At 42.4% G+C, this 18713-nt stretch overlaps 1 protein-coding gene across 28 annotated transcripts in view; it reads right to left on the reverse strand.

Moving 5' to 3' along the window:
* KIAA1217 (KIAA1217 ortholog) overlaps positions 1 to 18713 on the reverse strand; it is a 702592-nt gene that overhangs the window by 125152 nt on the left and 558727 nt on the right. The window lies entirely within an intron of this gene.

Raw genomic sequence — 18713 nt, forward strand, 5'->3', positions numbered from 1 at the left:
AATCCTTACAACGTTATGAAGTAGGTTCGACTTTTATACCCACTTACAGATAAGTAATTTGAGGCAAGAAGTAGGTAGGTAATTTAACCAACATCCCATCGTTGTAGATGATCGAGCTGAGATGTGACTGCAGGCAGTCTGGCTTCAGTCTACGCTTTACGTTAACCACATGCTATATCATCTCTCGAGGTTAATGTATTAGGGAAATAATAACTATTTTGATCTGGCGAAACGACCAATCAAAACATTGAGAAACAAATGTTATAATGGAAATTCATTGAAACATTTGTCTCAAACAAAAATTTCAGAAATAACCTTTCGATCTTTCGTTAAGAAGATAAACCAAATTTCAGTGGAGCGACTTTTCATAGGTCCGCTTGGATAAGGCAGAGCTACCTGGCCACTCTCCATAACCATGACCATGTTAACGGTGAGTGCTGTTAAAGACTGCACCGAAGGTAACCCTTTGGAAAAACATTGATGCCAAAATGGGGCTGGGCATGAAGAATTCAGAGCATTATGGTCACAACTGCCTGACTTTTGGTGAATTTTTTTTCTGGTACTTTTGTTTTCGTTTTTCCATGTTAAAAGGGTAGCTTTCTTCACTCTATCAAGGTTACAAAATAAATCAATGGTCCCTTGTTTTATTGTCACTAGGAATTTCTTGGAGACATCTTGCTTTTTATAAACATTTCTCTAGTGCCAATCTTCCTCTGAAATCTCCTAGGAAATGGGTCAGGATGTGATGGATGAGGAAATTGAGCGAGAGTTGCCCAGGGTCTCGAAGTTACTCCATGACAGAGCTAGAATGGTGTGACTGGGATCAGAACTTCATTCCTGATGTTTTTATAGAAGGTTGGGAGCTCAGCCCAGGACAGGTGCTTTTTTGTTCTTTCATCAGATGGAACTATTGCGAAAGAGCTGGGCAAACACATTCTGAAGTCTGCACACACAGTGTTGGGCAATCATACATGTTTTTAGATTTTGACACTATATTTTGCTTAATGTTCTACTTGGGTTTTCTTCAATACTTCCTGCCAGTGCAGAAATCTGTACACATTAAGGAAAGTTAGACTGTTCAATAATACACCTGATTATAATTCTGACTTCAGGAGGCAACACATTTCAAATCTTTTTCTGGTACATTCTCTACAGTCATCCTAAGTGCAACAGATGAGGCATAAAATCTTTTATGAGCCAGTAAATAGAAGCTTCTGCCTCACAATGTTTCAAGATAAAAGTACTTCTTTTTAATCCTATAAAATGGAGAGCTTTAGTCATTTATTCCAGCCTAAAAGAAAGAGAAAAAGCCTGATAGATCAGAGACGAATCTTCAGGTTTCTTTTATTCAAACCTGTCAGCAAACATGAGCAACTGAGTCCAAATACTTCTTTACTTCTTTCCTAGGGACTCATTACCGATGTGCGTGTGTGTGTGTGTGTGTTCTCCCCACATGCTCTGTGAACATGTGTGTGAGAGAAGGTAGTATACTTGGACTTCAAGATCATTTTAGAATCAGGAGAAACAAACAAGATTTACAAATGGGAAATTAACCAGTAATTCAACAGACATGTAATTTTCCTTGCTTTTCAAAACAATCACCTCCTTTTCTCATCCACACAGGATAAGATCAAACATTTTATTTCTATGCTCTCTGCTTTACTGAGAAAACACTAAATCTGAGTGTTAACTGATGCTCTTCCTGCTTCCAGGTAACTCAATTACTTGAAGGTGGGGTTCCTGCGACACAGCTTCCCAATGACCGTTTAGAGTTCACAAAGGAAAAGGGAAGAGAGGAAAGCTTTCTGTTTTGTAGTAAGCTTGCCTATGCTTTGGGCAATGAAAGGAAATGCAAAAGGTAGATATGAAAGCTTTCTGTTTACCCATAGTTTGGAGATGATTCATTTTTCATTCCATAAAAGGTCAAAATATTTCACCTTCAAAACACTGCAGGCATTCTCTTTAGAAAATTAATTCACTTCAACATTCGTTATACCCAGGAGGGCACAGTGGGGTTAAAAGAACAGAGGCCTGGGTATCAGCGAGTCTTGGGTTCAAATCCTGGCTTCACTACTCACTGCTATGACCTTTCATATGTTATTCGCCCCACTTTGCCTCTTCTGTTCTTCATCAATGAAAGGGGATAAAGCCACCTGCTTTCAGGATTATAATAGAACCTAGTGATGCTAGTAGGTTTCCAGACACACAGCAGATACCCAGTGAATGATTTTAGGATGAATTAAAATAACATCTGTTGGTTCAGATGCCATTCTACCTTTTTCTCATAAAGATATTGCAAACATATGGTTTTCTGTCCTCCTCCTAGACAATAGGAGGATTTTAGAATGCTTTCAGTCTGATTACCCTCTCTGGTCTCACATTGTTTGTATCTGGCAGTTTTATTTCATCTTGCTTTTAACTCCCTTAAATCACTCATTGTAATTGATGTTTATTTAGATTTTCCAAAAAACATGCTTACCAATTTATTTCCTCACCATCACGTCACACACTCCACTCCTTCCTCCTAGGTTTATTATGCTTCTTAGTAAATACGTATTTTAAAAATTTTTTATTTTGAAATAATTACAGATTCACAGGAAGATGCAAAGAAGTGTACAGGGAGGTCCCATGCACCCTTCACTCTGTTTCCACCAATGTTGACATCTCATATAATCATATACAATAACAAAACCAGGTCATTGAAATGGCTACAACCCACAGAGCACACTCAGATTGACACACGGACTCCTGTACAGTCATGTCCTGCATAACAACTTTTCGGTCCACATATACAACAGTGGTCCCATAAGATTAGTACCAGACAGCCTAGGTGCGTGGTAGACTATACCATCTAGGTTTGTGTGTGTACACACTGTGATGTTCGCACAATGACGAAATCGCCTAACGACACTTTCTCAGAATGTATCTCCATGGTTCTATGGAATTTAACTGTGTAAATATGACCCAGTCACAGTAGTAATTGTACCATTGTAACAAGGCTCCCTTGTGCTTCTCCTTTGTAGTCAACTCCTCCTCCACCATCATCCCTGGCAACCACTAATCTGTTCTCCATTTCTATAATTTTATTTTAATAGTGTTTTCTAAAAACGGAATAGTACCTTCAGAGATTGGTGCTTTTTGTTTTCACTGCATAATTCCCTACACGCACATCCAACTTGTTGTACGCATCAATACTCTGTCCCTTTTTATTGTAGTAGTATCCATGCTATGGATGTACCACATTTTAACTATTCACCCACTAAAGGACATTTAGGCAATTTCCAGCTTTCAGCGATTACAAACGAAGCTGCTGTGAATATTCATGGACAGGTTTCTGGGTGAAGATGAGTTTTCATTTTCCTGAGATAAACGCCAAAAAGTGCAATTGTTGGGTCATATGGTAAGGCTATTTTTAGTTTGAAAAGAAACCATAAAACTATTTTCTAGATGGCTGTACCATGTGACATTCCCATCAGCTATGTCTGAGTGACCCAGTTTCCCTGCACCCTCGCTAGCATTTGGCGTTATCGCTATTTTTCATTTTAGCCATTCTGACGTGTGTAGTGACATCTCCTTGTGGTTTAAACCTGCATTTTCCAAGAGGCTAATGATGAACCTATTTTCATGTGCTTATTTACAATCTATACATTCTCCTCAGTGAAATGTCTCTTTCCGTATTTTGTCCATTTTCTAATTGGATTGTTTGATTTTTTACTATTGAGTTTTGAGAGTTCTTTATATGCTCTGGATACTAGTCCTCTGTCAGTTATGTGACTACAAATATTTTTCTCCCAGACTGTAGCTTGTCTTTTCATCTTTGTAATGGGGTTTTTTTTTGGATGAGGTCTATTTTATCAATTTGTCCTTTTATGGACCATGCTTTTGGTGTCATGTCTAAGAACTCTTCACAAAGCTCGAGGTCCTGAATGATATCTCCTATTTTTTTCCTGAGGGTTTTAGAGTTAAGTCCATGATCTATTTTAAATTAATTTATGTATAAGGTGTGAGACTCAGGTTAAAGTTCTGTTTTTGTTTTTGTTTTCGTTTTTGAGGAAGATTAGCCCTGAGCTAACATCTGCTGCCAATCCTCCTCTTTTTGCTGAGGAAGCCTGGCCCTGAGCTAACATCCGTGCCCATCCTCCTCTACTTTATATGTGGGACGCCTAACACAGCATGGCTTGACAAGTGGTGCCATGTCCGCACCTGGGATCCGAACTGGTGAACCCCGGGTTGCTGAAGCAGAACGTGCGAACTTAACTGCTGCGCCACCGGGCCGGCCCCATACAGTTCTGTTTTTTTGCCTATGGATGTCCTATTGCTCCAGCATCCTTTGTTGAAAAAGCTATCTTTCCTCCACTGAATTTTGTCAAAAATCAGTTGGGTCTAATTGTGTGGGTGTAACTCTGTGATCTCTGCTCTGTTTCGTTGATCTATTAGTACATCCCTCTGCCAACATCACACAGTCTTGATCACTGTAGCTCTATGGTAGGTCTTGAAATCAGGTGGGTTGATTCCTCCCACTTTATTCTTCTTTGTCAAAATTGCTTTAGCGATTTTGGCTCCTTGTCTTTTCATATGAATTTTAGAAATAAGCTTGTTTATGTTTATTAAAAAAAACCTTGCTGTGATTCTAATAGGAATTGTTTTAAAACCTATAGATCAATTTGCGGAGAACTGACATCTTTACTTTGTTGACCCTTCCAATCTATGAAAACAGTTTGTCTCTTCCATGATTAGGTCTTTGATTTCTTTCATCAGCATATTGTAACTTTCAGCATACAGATCCTATACATGTCCCGTTAGTGTTATGACTAAGTATTTCATTTGCTTTAGAGCGACTGCAAATGGTATTGTGTTTTTTATTATGGCTCCCATAGTTCGCTGTTAGTATATAGAAATGCAGCTGATTTTGTGTGTTGATCTTGTATCCTGTGATCTTGCTGGACTTAACGTATTACTTCTATGAGGGTTATATTGGGTACCTTCTTTGGGATTTTCTATTAGGCAATGTCATCTGGAAACAGAGACAGTTCTTTCTTCCTTTCCAAATGGCATACATTTTCTTTTCTTTTTCTTGTCTATTGCACTGGCTAGAACTTCCAGAATTATGTTCAATAAGAGTGGTGAGATCGGACATTCTTGCCTTGCTCCCAATCTTAGGGGCAAAGCATTCAGTCTCTCATCATTAAGTATGATGTTGGCCGCGGGTGTTTTGTAGATGCTCTTTATGAGGTGAGGAAGTTCTCCTCTGTTCCTAGTCTGCTGGGAGTTGGGTTTATTTTGGGGTGTTTTTGAATCATGATTGGGTATTGAATATTTTTCAAATGCTTTCAATGTGTCAATTGATATAGCCATATGAGTTTTCCTCTTCAGCCTGTTGATATGGTAGATTACATGATTGAATTTCAAATGTTGAGCCAGTCTTACACACCTGGAATAAATTACTTGGTAGTGATGCATTATTCATCTTAGACATTGTTGGATTTGGTTTGCTAATATTTTGTTGAGAATCTTTGTGTGAAATACATGTGCCATTAGTTCTTTCAGCAAGAGTATGCATGCTAAGTACGCAAATCTTGTTTATCTGAAAATGTCTTCTTTTTGCCCTCACATTTAAGTGACAATTTTGCTGGTTAAGGAAATGTTGGTTGAAAGGGATTTTCTCCCCAGGATTTCAAAGATATTATTCCATTGTCTTTTGACTTCTTGGCTTATAAAAGCATGCTCTTGTGTAGTTTTCTTTTCTTTATAGATAACCTGTCCTTTCTCTCTGGCTGCTTCTGTTTTCTTTTGATATTTGACGTTTGGAAGTTTCTCCACAGTGGGCCTTGTGTGGATTTCAGTTTTAAATCTTGCTTGGGATTTTGTGGTATGCTTCAATCTTAAGGCTCAGGTCTGTCTTCAGTTCTAGAAAAGTTCTCATCCATCGTATCTTCTACAATTGTCTTCCCCTCACTGTTTCTAGTCTTTGTGGAATTCCTATTAGATGTAGACAGTCTTAGTCATTTTATAGTGTCTCTGAATTGCCCTTTGACATCTTCTTTCTTTTTATCTCTGCTCAGGTTGTGAGATTTCCTAAGTTTTATATTCTAGCTGACTATTTCTCTCTTCGGTTGTATAACTGCTCTAGGGGTATTGATGATCTTGATCATTTCTGTGTAAATTTATAGGCTTGGTGTGGTTGTCATTGGTCTTGTTCCCCAAATATTCTAGCTCTCCTCTAGGCACTTTGTTGGTTCGCACTTCCTTGTCCCGTTTGAAGTTGAGCATGGCCTGGTGGCTTTTAACTGAAATACCACTGCTTGCAGAAGCTTTGAGGGACAGAGCAGGACTTTCCATGTTCCCCTTATCCTGCTTCAGTGACACGTTGAAATGGAGCCTCTACGAGCATGGGTCCCTGAGTGGCTCTGATAGGCAGATACTCCCGCCAACTGCACTGGACATGCAGTTTGAGCAAGAAACAGACATTGGTTGAGATAAGTGCCACTGAGATTTGGAGGCTGTTTGTTACTGCAGCATTACGTTGCCTACGCTGACTGACATACTTGGAGAGCACCCGAAAATGCAGGTATTGTTAAGTTCAGGCTCCATGCTATGCATTGTTCATGTCTAGAACGTTTCTTTCTCTCAGATAATTTTTACTTTTCCACCCAATGTCCAGGTCAGAAGGCAAATTTCTTTGCTGCTTTCCTGGGCTGTGGGTAACGTCTTCCCCTACCTCCATCCCATTTTATTAAATGACCAGCTATTTGAACCCCTAGGCTATTTTTGCAGGGGCCATTAGTTCATCTTTCTGCTCATTTTCCTGTTGCTATATAAGTATCAGCGTTCCGGCCAAAGGCCTGGGACCAATGCCCACTTATGAAATATCCATGTTCACCGTTGTTTCCACTTCTTCATTTCTGGAACCTGAAAATTTCCTCTCTTCTCTTTCAAACTGGCCCATACATTAATTTTTTATTGTTGTTATTATATTCCATCCTGTGTTTCCATGTGTTTGTAGTAAGGCAGGGACTGTTGGCATGCTAAGCTCCTTCACCTGCCAATTTCCCTAACATCATTCTTCTCTAGAAGCACAATTTCTATATTTTCTGGACTCTTTCTGAAACATTATCCACTTTCAGCTTAACACCAGCTCTTTCCTTGCTGGGATGGCTGGGTCACACACTCAGAGCTGATGAAGAAAGGAGTTGAAAGATACTGATCCAGATGAACAATGGAAATGGAGGGGGCACTAGAATTTAGAGATGACATCTAACAATCAAACAGAGAGGAGACTTAACAATCAAACAGAGGGAGGACGTCATGGATAGGCTAGCTGCCTCCAGGGGAATTCTAGGAACAATGTAGCCCAAAATGTAATTTAAAGGCAAGTGACTGGTAAAAGTAAAGACTATGAGAATTCAGCCAGCCGAAAATGTACTTACTGCAAAATAACTTACAAACCAAACCTAGCAAATGAAATATAACATGAAAGGGCGATGATGGGGCATTTGTTTTGAATTGTGGGCAAGTTGAGGTGATCTGTTTGAATTAACTTCGCAGGTAAATAGAGTAAGCTAGAAGCGAGTAAGTGTCAAAAGGGCAATGTTTTGATTTTAACTGTTTTGATGTGAATATTTCTAAATGAAATTCATAACGTTCTACCTTAGAAAGCAAAATGTAAGTGACAATTTTATTTATAACTCAGGTCATCACTATGAACGTCAGTAAATTGATGGAGTATTGACTATATACCAGGCACCGTATTAAGAACGCTATATGATCTCGATTGCTCTTTACAACTCTTCTTGAGATACGTATTTATGGAAGGGGCTCAGAGATTAGATAACTTGCCACAAGGCACACACCAGGAAAGTAATGGAGTCCAGATGAGGTGCCCTAATAACTACAGCGGCTGCTTCTGTCACCCTCAGTGCCTTTTTTTCAGGGGGAGGGGGCGCTGCAGCTACAGATGTGAATGGCCCAGGGCAGGGGTGAATACCACAGAGAGAAGTTCACCACTGTGGCTCATGCCCAGCTTTTGGAGGCACTCAAGTGTTCGATATACGGCAGTTATTATTCTGGTTACTGCCCTTATTTCAAACTGTCCAACTTCTATTCATCCTTCGAAGTCTAATTCAAATGCTGCTTTTCATTAAAAACTTTCCAAGTTATCAGAATTGGGATTTCCTTCTTTCTCTTTGCAGTACAGTGTAGTAGTTAAACTTGTGGGCTCTGGAAACTGGCTGCTGACATTCAGATCCTGGCTTTGTGTGTTAGATATTACCTGGTACAGAGCAAGTGCTTAGCAAAATTAGCTGCTATGATGACATTGGCATTCATGCTTTCTTACAGATATGCCTCCTTCACTAGAACACAAACTCCTGGATGGTAGGGATCAATCTTATGCTAATTTCGAAAACCTACAGAATGCAAGTTCTGCTCATTGCTTTCACTGCTAACACTCTCATCTCCCTAGATTATTGCAAGATTCCTAACTGGTTTCCCAACTTCTCCCCAAGCCCCCTTTAGCCAAACCCAACAGCCAGAATACAATCTTTAAAAGTGAGGTGATGTCACTGTTCATAACTCTGCAATATAGCCATTCTCATGGCTAGCAGAGCCCAAGTCTTTGCTGTTGGAAAAGCCCTACACTGTTCACCCATGTTGCCCCTCCAACCTCATTCCCTACTCCTCTGGCGCTGGATGACTCCAATCACAGTGGTCTCCTTGCTGTTCCTTGAATGCTCCAGGCATGCTCTTGCTCAGAGCCTTGGCACTGGCTGTTCCCTCTGCCTAGAATCCTCTCCCTCCAGATATGAATGGCTTACATCTTCACACGCCCCAGCATGTGGCTCAAATGTCACTTTCTCAGTGATGCTCTCTGTGTCCATCCTTTTTAAAATGACAGCTCTCCTACCTTCATCTCTGTACCTCTTCCCTTACTTTACTCTTCTCCACAGCCCGTATACCATCTGTTACACATTAGATTTGTTTATCATCTGCCTCTCCCAACAGAAGAGAAGATCAGAGGGTCGTGACTCTTTTGTTGACTGCATCCAAGAGTGCGTTAGTAGGTACTCAGTATATACTATTAAAAGAATGATTTTCCTTTCTTCCCACCCATCATAGCACCATGTACAATGTAGGTATTTAATACATATTTTGTTAAATTGAACTCTTTTGCTCTTCAAAAGGCTCCTACATTACTTGACTCTTCTTATGAAGGCAAATGGAAGCATATGAAAGTACATAACCCTAGAATTGTGCAAAACCAATCACTGGATCAAAGCATAAAGCATCTGTCCCAAGGAAACTTTCTTCCTCAGGGACATTTTCAGCTGCACTGGCCTCATCCATTTGCCTCTGAGGCCTTGTCACCACCGGGAGCAATATCAATGTCTGGGTGTCAACTGATGGTGGCTGGAGCCAGAGTTCCCCTGGGGCAGACAAGGGTAGGACACTGGTGGGGGAAATCCCTGAATTCAGGAAATTGGAATGTGTGTGCAGAGAGGCGTGAAGTAGACGAAAAGGCCAGCCACCTTTTCAGCGTTGAGTCTATCTCCTGCATTTCTAAGTGTGTCAAGCTGGGGGATGAGGAGGTGGATAAAGGTGGTTCAGAGATCAAATAAGGATCAAAAATAGGAACGGCAAAGAGTAGAAAGCGACGCCGACCTACATGGGCAGGATGGCTCCACAGCTCACTGCGAGAAGGACGTGTATCCCCACACTTCTGGGGAGGGCTCTGCAAGTCGCATGTGCTGGGATTAAATACTCCAGTTTAAGGACAGGATCCAGGCCAGACATGGAAGGTCTCCATATTTTCCTGCCAAAGTACAATGACGACTTTCCATTGCCTACTGGGGACTGAGTAAAATGCCCTCATGTGGTGCTATGTTGTAATGACACTGTCTTCCCCAGCACTTAATATTGTCCTCAATCAGCGATCCTCTGCCGAGCAGCAAGAGCATCCCTTGAGAACTTGTTAGGGATGCAGGTTCTCAGGGCCCAAATGCATCTCCTGAATCAGAAACTCAAGAAGTAGAGCCAGAAATCTGCTTTAAGTTCTCTGCTAGAGTTTGAGAACCACCATCCTAAATGATAAGTATCATGAGAAAGAAGGCAGTAGGGTAAATTGATAGAGTCTGGCAGGGTGGGTGCTATCTTACTAGGGGAGAGCTCTCTGATGAGCGCCATTTGAACAGAGGTCTGAATGAAGTGAGGAGGGGGCCATGCAGATATGGGGGGACCAGGACTAGGGGGTTGAAGGCAGGCACAGAGAGCAGCATGGGCATAGTTCCTGAGGTGCGAGATCGCTGGAACAGCTGGGAGGCCAGCATGGCTGGCGTATGCACAGCTTCATCTGGGTAGTCTTTGATTTATGTATATTTTAAAGTCCTACATGGTTACCATGTGTCTTTTGTTATACTGAAAATTCCTTAAATACAAGAACCAGATTTCAAATAACTCACCATGGCATCTTCAACAGCGCCAGAAACTGAATAGATTCCTAATAAACACATAAATACATGAATAGAGAAAAAAATTGAGAAGTGCGCAAAATTTATGGAGGGAAAAAAAGGAAGGACTTATTTTTATCACGTTTAGCTTTATATTACTGGGAGACACTTAGCCAGAGATGTCTGAAAGCCAATTAACACCTTGGAAAAATTCTAAAAGTGAAAAGTTGGTGGGAGTATCATTTTTAATGACATTACCAAACTTTTGAGAACTCAAACTCAGCATGATGAAAATAAGAGCTTTTCTTGATGGGAGACAGTTAAACCAGTAAGATGCCAAACCACATTGATTTGCTAAATTTGAGGATGGGGCTTGGGAGATGCCAAGCAGAAAAGTAGGGATGGAAGTTGAATCTGTACCAAGGGTTTTAAAATTTCCCCCTTATAATGCTAAGAACCCAACTTGATGGACTGTGATAAGGTTAAGAGACTAGCATAAAACCAAATTAAAATAAACAGAAAACTTGACGAATCTAATTTTACTATCTTGAAGAAAGAAACACTTTAAGTTTGTGGCAACTGCCATCAGCCTGACTGTCCCCTCAAATGAGAAAGGAAGTGGAGAGCAGGAGAGCCCTGAGCCTCTGTATTAGTTTACTAAGGCTGCCGTAACGAAGTTCCATACACCAGGGGGCTTAAACAATGGAAATTTATTTTCCCCCAGTTCTGGAGACTGGAAGTCTGAGATCAAGGCATCAGTAGGGTTGGTTCCTTCTGAGGCCTCTCTCCTTGGCTTGTCGATGGCCATCTTCTCCCTATGTCTTCACATGGTCTTCCCTCTGTACCTATCCATGTTCAAATATCCTCTTCTTATAAGGACACGAGCCATACTGGATTAGGGCACACCCTAATGACCTCATTTTAACTTATCTCTTTAAATTAAGGCTCGATCTCCAAATACAGTCACTTTCTGAGGTCCTGGGGGTTAGGATTTCAACTTATGAATTTAGGGGGACACAATTCGGCCAACAACAGCTGCTATGAGAGCGGCTAAGACTAAGAAGAACTGAGGCACCACCATCATGCTTCAAAAGCAGTTTTTGGATGGAAAGTGAGTCCCCTGGTGGTCCAGACAGACCTTGTCTCCAGACCCCAAGGCTGCTTAGTCATAGCCCCAAATCCCAGAGCTAACTGAGAAATCTGGATGGGAATTGACCTGGACCCTTCACCGACTCCTTCACCTCGGAAGACACACATCTACCCTCTAGCAATGCAGAATGTGAGCCTTCTTGTGTTGTTGTACTCCTCTCAAAATATAAATTGCCAAAAATCCCTGTTTCCAGATAGCAGCAGGTGGCCCTCTGGAGGCCACTCCCAGGATGAGGGCACCAAGAATGGAGCTCTACTTGGGTATAGAACATAAAGCTCGCTTGCACCTTAATATTCTTTTTCAGCATTTCATAGAATATTCTGTAAAAGCCGGTGCAAAAAATGTGTGGGAACTCTTAGAGAATTAGTTGAAGATAAAACATTATATTTTAAAGTCAGCTTTTAAAGAACAAATTAACGTGGCAAGAAACTAAATGTGCTGTGAATCTTGCATTTACCAAAATAAGAGCAAGGCACAGTCAACAGATTTTAGGTAGAATTTTCATGGCAAAGGAAAGCAAAAGAGACTGATGGATAACATAAATCTTTTCCCCCCATAAGTAGTTCAGGCAACATTTCTGGACTCTCTGTTTTTCTAACCAAACCGTAGCAGACTATATCCAAGTATGTCACCTGAATCCAGATACTTCCAATTTCATTCTTGGAGAGAGTGTACAATAATAGCTGCTATTATTAGAACATATTAAAAATTTGGAATTTTCTCACCACAGGGAGATTTCTTCTCTCTCTTTTGCCACTGAAGTTTTCAACAATGACCTGCTCCTCAGATTTTCCTCTCTATCTGAAGTTACCCACCCTGATGTGACAATTAATAGCCAAGGACCAATCATTTGAGGGCCAGGTCAATCACCAAGACTATATCAATTCCTTCCGTGCATCAGATTAGAGCATCAGAAACCTAGAGAATCCAAAAACATGCCTTCTAACAACAAGGCTTCACACCACATCCTTGGATTTTGACGTTTTATATGAAAAACCTTTTCATAAAACGACTGATAAATATAACTGTCTATTACACTATATGCTGTCAACAACATTGAGATATAGGAGTTCTTGCATTATAGTGCTTTAAAGTCTTTTTTTTCTAATAAGCTGGCATAAACCTCTTCTTAAATAATGAAACCCATTTGACTCATTATATTTCTCTTTTTATCTTCCTTTTTTGTCTTGGCTGCAATTACAGCAATTCTTCTTATTTTAATATTTTGGGCATGCATATTGTGCCCCACTGCTACTTGTATTAATTCTTGTTTTAAAGGTTCTTGTATAATTTTATTAATTTTAAATAAGTCAAATTAAATCTATATCAGATGTAGAGCGGTATACATAACAGATAAAACTTGCCTTACTTTCTTCTATGTTGTCTTATGAAACTTGATGAAGAGTTCTTTTTTGAATAAAAGTATTTTTTACATCAGGAAAAACACCCCATCAACATTATCTGGGTGTCTGGGGTAGGGTGGGGTATCACGATTGTCACAGAGAGAGAAAGAAGTATTTCACTCTGGCTGGCTGGCAGATTGATTCTCCGAAATGGTTTTGGAAATTGAAGTCAGCTTTCAGGTTAACCCCATAGCTCCACCTGCAGTATTGAAAGGTTTTACGTGAACTTTATGAAAAGATGACCTGTAATCCAGGTTTAGCAACGCCCTGGCCATAAAGGAAGAAGGAGAAACTGCAGAACCCAAGTCTTCTCCAAGACTCCATTGCCCACCACCAAGAGACCCTGTAAAATAATGGTCGTGCTGGGGGGGCTCTGACCCTTAGAATCAGTCAAATCTCTATTCACCTCATTGATGCTTTTCCTACCTGCATCCTGTCTGCAAAGTAATTGTAGAGATACTGGTAAACGGCACAGAACTCCTCGGGTACCACATTAACTAAACAATTTCTTCAAAGTCTCAGAAATCTGTTCTAGAGTTTCAACCCAGGAATTTTAACAGTGAGAAATTTCGAAAGACCTCTAACTTTATTTTTCAAAGTAAGCACAAACAAATCATGAGTCCACACGATCTTTTACAAGAACATTCTTTCTTACGGGTGAATTGAGAGCCAAGTGGGTAAGCTTGAATAAATCCTCCCTTCTTTCAGAAAACCTCATGTATGAACATCCAAGCTTACAAAGGAAAATTAGGGGTGATTACTTGTATCACAAGAACTGTTTCACTGTACCAAAGAATTTCTTGAAAATCTTCCTTTCAGTGGTTAATTCCCAGCCCTGAATCCATTTTTCTTTTCTTGGTTTAAAGATTGATTCAGTTTACAAAAACTACGTTTCACGACATTCATTACGTCAAGTGCAAGAAAGCAAAGAGGCCATCTGTCCGACTCACCCAATTTTGCCAAATTCAAATACTTGAGGACTCCTGTTGTACAGAGGAAATTTCTTCATAACTTCTTTCTTTCTTCCCCCATACCTCTGGTCTACCTAATGTTTCTACTGTGTGTGAGCAATTTAGCATAGCTCATCTTTTAAATGAAATCTTATACGAAACCACAATATTTATAGCAGAGAAAACTCCACAGAACTCTAGAGTTCTGAGAACAGCTAGAAAACCACACCTCCAGTTCATTCTCCAGTTCACCCTCAAGTCTCTAGAAGTCATCAGTCTGTACCTACAAGGACTCCTCATATTTTCTGAACAGGTGGCACTATAAGTTCTACAAATACAGTAAATTAGACCCCTTGTATCAGTCAGAGTTCAGTTGCAGAGAACTGAACTGACTTCAGCTAGTTCAGGCCAAAATGAATGTATTAAACGGCTTTCAGAATCACTGGGCTGAATTTTCACTGTAGAATTGGGATACTACCGAACCCATTTGACCAGGAGGAATCTTACTGCCACTCTGGCCAGCTGTGACTCCAGACCCAGGCTGCCTGGAGCAGGAAGTCGCTGGTAGGTACTCTCGCAGAGCCAGGCCACACCTGTGCCCTCAGAACTAGAAAGATGGACGCCTTAGCCCCCGACTCTCGATGCTATCAAGGCAGAGACGATGCCCTGAGACCTTGGCAAATGATGCTAAAGAAAACCCAGGAGCCTCCACAAATGCTTTGGTTCCTACCTTGTGGAACCCAGCACATTTGATATTCCAGAATGAGTCTGCTTTCCAGTCTCTGAAGTAAGTGTAGGCACCCTAGGAGGAGGTTGGAGTGGACAATGCCTGTCAGCTGCCATATGCACCCACTCCATCCACTTGGTGCCTGTGCTAGAGGAAATACTCTGACCTTTTCTTTGACAGCCCTAAAAAGGTCAGGAATGTGCCCCAACCTATTGATCTACTACGAGACTCTCTCCTGTAAGTTTTTACATTACGTTTTAATGGCTACTAGTACTTAGGAAAACAGATTTCATAAATGTTTCACTTATTCTATAGAGCAATACTGCTTTTCATTTTTCTGAAATGTATTTCTTTCTTAACTATTCAATGGTGTTACTTAACCCCATAGCTCCAGCTGCAGCATTGAAAGGTTTTACTCCACAATCAGACAATCTAATATGAGTCTTACAGTCTTTGCCTCTAAACCTTCCTGGCTTTCCACTCGGTGGAGGGAGGTTTCTTCAATCCTTTGCCCTAACCTTCTACCTACTCTTATGCGTAGGGAAGATTCTGGAAACCATGAACCTTCTTTCCTTAAATCCCCGTTACAGAATGATCACCATCACTGTTACCACCTTGGAATAAAAGAACAGCCACATAGATACTTAACAATTCACATGCATTGGGAAGTTCTCCCTCAATTAGCCTATAATCCTCTTGAGCCATTTAAAATCACTCTTGCTTATTGAGTGGGAACGTTTAAGAGGAAATTTGTTAGGGAAATGGCAGCACCTCTGGCAGCTGGGCTGGTAAGGGAGGCCTCCCTTCTAAAGCCAACCATTCAGAGCACAGTCAACAAAGGCATCTGGCTGCCTCCAGAAGGAAGCTGCTGCCCCTGGTCTTGTTTTCACATAAGTTTTATTTTTAAATTCCTGAGGGCACACGGAAGGGTGGGAACAGCTTGTGGCTACCCTCTCCCCAAGGCTGGCCGCGCAGCAGCAAGACACCAGCCCCCGGCCACATTCGCATTCCAGACAAGCATTTATAACACAGCGATGATGAAAAGCAAAAGACTCCATCATGAAGACCCAGACCTAACATCAGTGGGACAATTTTTTTTTCAAGATTTTTATTCTTCCTTTTTCTTCCCAAATACCCCAGGGTACATAGTTGTATATTTTTAGTTGTGGGTCCTTCTAGTTGTAGCACGTGGGATGTGGCCTCAGTGTGGCCTGATGAGAGGTGCCACGTCCTCGCCCAGGATTTGAACCAGCGAAACCCTGGGCCGCGGAAGCGGAGCGCGAGAACTTAACAACTCGGCCACCGGGCTGGCCCTAGTGGGGCAATTTTTCACAGAAATTATTTCTAAAGCCAAACTGTGCTGCAAAGTGGCTTTTACTTTATTTTGTAGACTTCCTTTCTCCCAATCGCCTCCATTTGCACTGAGACGGAGAAGGAGCAACGGCATAAATTCCACTGAGAAGAATTTCGTGCGGGCTCCGGGAGGGTGGAGGCGGCAGGGAGCCCATCGCTCTGCAGAAGTGAAGATTCAGAGGTGGGCAATCCTTGGGACCTGGTCATGTTATAAATCAGAGCCGCCCAGCAAACTCCTTTCTTTACCTTTCTGCTTTGTAAACCTCCAAGAAGGGCTAGTTGGCCCCCAACATCAGAAAGGACTGCTGTGCTCTGCGGTCACTTGGTCCTGCCTGCAGTCTCAGAATGCCTCTCCCAAATAAGAAGCTTACATCCTGCATGCAGGACAGCATCTAAGGGAGAATATTACACAGGCACCAGCGATGGCTAGCTTCTCTGTGCTAAACGATGGCTTCCTGCCCTCCCTTCTCTGTCCTCCGTGTCTTCTAACAGCCTCTGCGAAATGCACCATGCCCAGCCTCCCTGCGCTCCTCCCATCCCCCAAATACGCAAAACTAATAGAAAGGAGGAATTAGTCAAGTGGAAAAATGATTAAGCAGGCAGGTTTATCTCCAGGCACAGCCTGCCTGAAGCGAGGGGAAGTTTCATCCCCTCCAGGGAGCAGGAGAGGATTGAGGATTCTGTCCAACGGGCGCTCCGCCCTCAGGGTGCCCAGGTCTCCCCCTCAGCGCTGCCCGAACTGGGAAAGGCCTGAGGGACAGAGTGCGCATGTGCAGAAGAGTAGCTGGAGCTCTGACATTTCTCACCCCGGCCTCATTCCAGGCTCTGTGGCTGAAGGCCACACCGTTGGTATGTGACATTCCCGGGGTGACACGCAGGGCAGCCACTGGGGTCAGGGGAGTGAGGCATTCTCCTCGGGTGTAAAATTTAAGGGCCCCCCCCCAAAACTCAGTAATCAAGATTAAATTATATTTCAATATAATATTTTTTAAAATGCAAAATCCACGATGAACAAACTAGCAAGATTTTAAATAAAGACAGGATCAACAAGGTTTCAGAGATCTTAAAATTCTGAGGATTAAGATAAAATGACAATGTACAGATCCTAAAAGAAAACCGGAGCTTCCAGATGGCACCAATAGTGGGTTTGCAGGAGGTCACAACTCAGGCTCCAACCTGGCAGCCTCTGAGCCCTGGAGTCAGAGCTCCGCTTCTCCGCCTGCCACCAAGGGCTGCTCCTGACCCAGGTTCTCTGGGGACACTGCTCTTCCCAGGAGCCCGGGTCTGCGTGTGAAATAAAGACAGGCATACGGGGATTTTCCCGAACACTGAGCAAGGCTCTGGCAGGGACATTGTGTTTAGATTCCCCCTGACTCGCACTTTCCTGTTTATTTCCCATCGCAGCTTAACTGCATCACGCCCCAAGGCCTGGTGCGACCGGGAAGACATTCCCAAATCGGCCACAAGGAGGCGGTCAAGGGCAGCGCCCAGTGCCAGCCTGATTTTCTGGACCCAGGGCTCCCTGCGCTTGGGCAAACTTCTGGTTTCTCTCCTTTCCTCTCCCAGTGTTCCTTTGTTTCCATCCAGGAGTTGTGAAAATCACAGACCGAAAAGCCCCTCATGGAGCTGGAAGAAGAAGCACCTCGGATGCATTTTTTAATCTGCTGTGACTCAGCGCTCGCCAGAACTTCACAGCAAGGTGTGCTCAGAGTGAAACCGAGCGTTTTGCAGAAGTGCAGCCACCGCCTGAGAGAACACTAGCCACCCTCAGCAATTCCTAGGGCAAGAATGCCACCGGATGCTGCCGCCTCTGTGCCCAGAGCTCGCTTCCTGAACGCTGCCAGTATCTCGGTGCACTGCCAACCGCGCTTGGCCGCAGGGGAAATTCCTGCCTGTAAGACAAAGGGTCCATTCTCCAGCAGGCTCAATAGTCCCCAGGTAGGGGGGAAGGCGCAGAGGCGTTTATTCTTATCTTTATTTTCTTTCTCAAAGCACAGGCTATCTTTACGGAGACCTGAACCTCACTCATTTCCTGCAGAGCACAAAGGACAAATTCCACTCCTTGGCTGGCTCCTGCACTCATGCCTCAAGCCAGAATGGGGCTAAGAGAGTACAGGACTCGGTAATCCAGAGGGAAAGCCCCCAGCCTGCTGTGGATAGTGGGGAAGCTGTCATCTTGACACTGCTCCCTATACACTGGCCCAGTATGCTCCGTGGGTGTACACGTCCCCACGCGTCCCTGTGCCTTCATTTGAAAACAGGGCCAATAGGAACTGGAGGCCTAGATTCCCACTTCTGCCATTTAATTAACTATTGACCTTAAAAAAAAGGAAAAAAAGCTTATTTTTCTGTGGTTTTTTCTTTTATTGGTAAAATGAGGGACCCTGGAGGACTAAGCTAAGACGAAGTATACCACATTTCATGTTAAAAATTAATATTGATCATGAAAATGATAATAGGGTTTTTTTAAGGACAGCTAGGTCAATGTCTGAACCCAGTCTGCTCTGAGGAAACAAAATCAGGATTCCACCCCACATCTTTCTTCTCTTTTCTTCTTCAAGCAAGCACCTGCTACGTTTTAGGAGGTAGAATTGAGCCATCTTCTGCAGGGGCCAGACCCTGAAGCCTTTTGTGGGTTGACCCTGTTCCTGTCCTCTCCTGCCCCTAACCTGAATTGTCTGCAAACAC

Source organism: Equus asinus, chromosome 29, assembly GCF_041296235.1.
Source record: "Equus asinus isolate D_3611 breed Donkey chromosome 29, EquAss-T2T_v2, whole genome shotgun sequence".
NCBI classification, from domain to species: domain Eukaryota; kingdom Metazoa; phylum Chordata; class Mammalia; order Perissodactyla; family Equidae; genus Equus; species Equus asinus.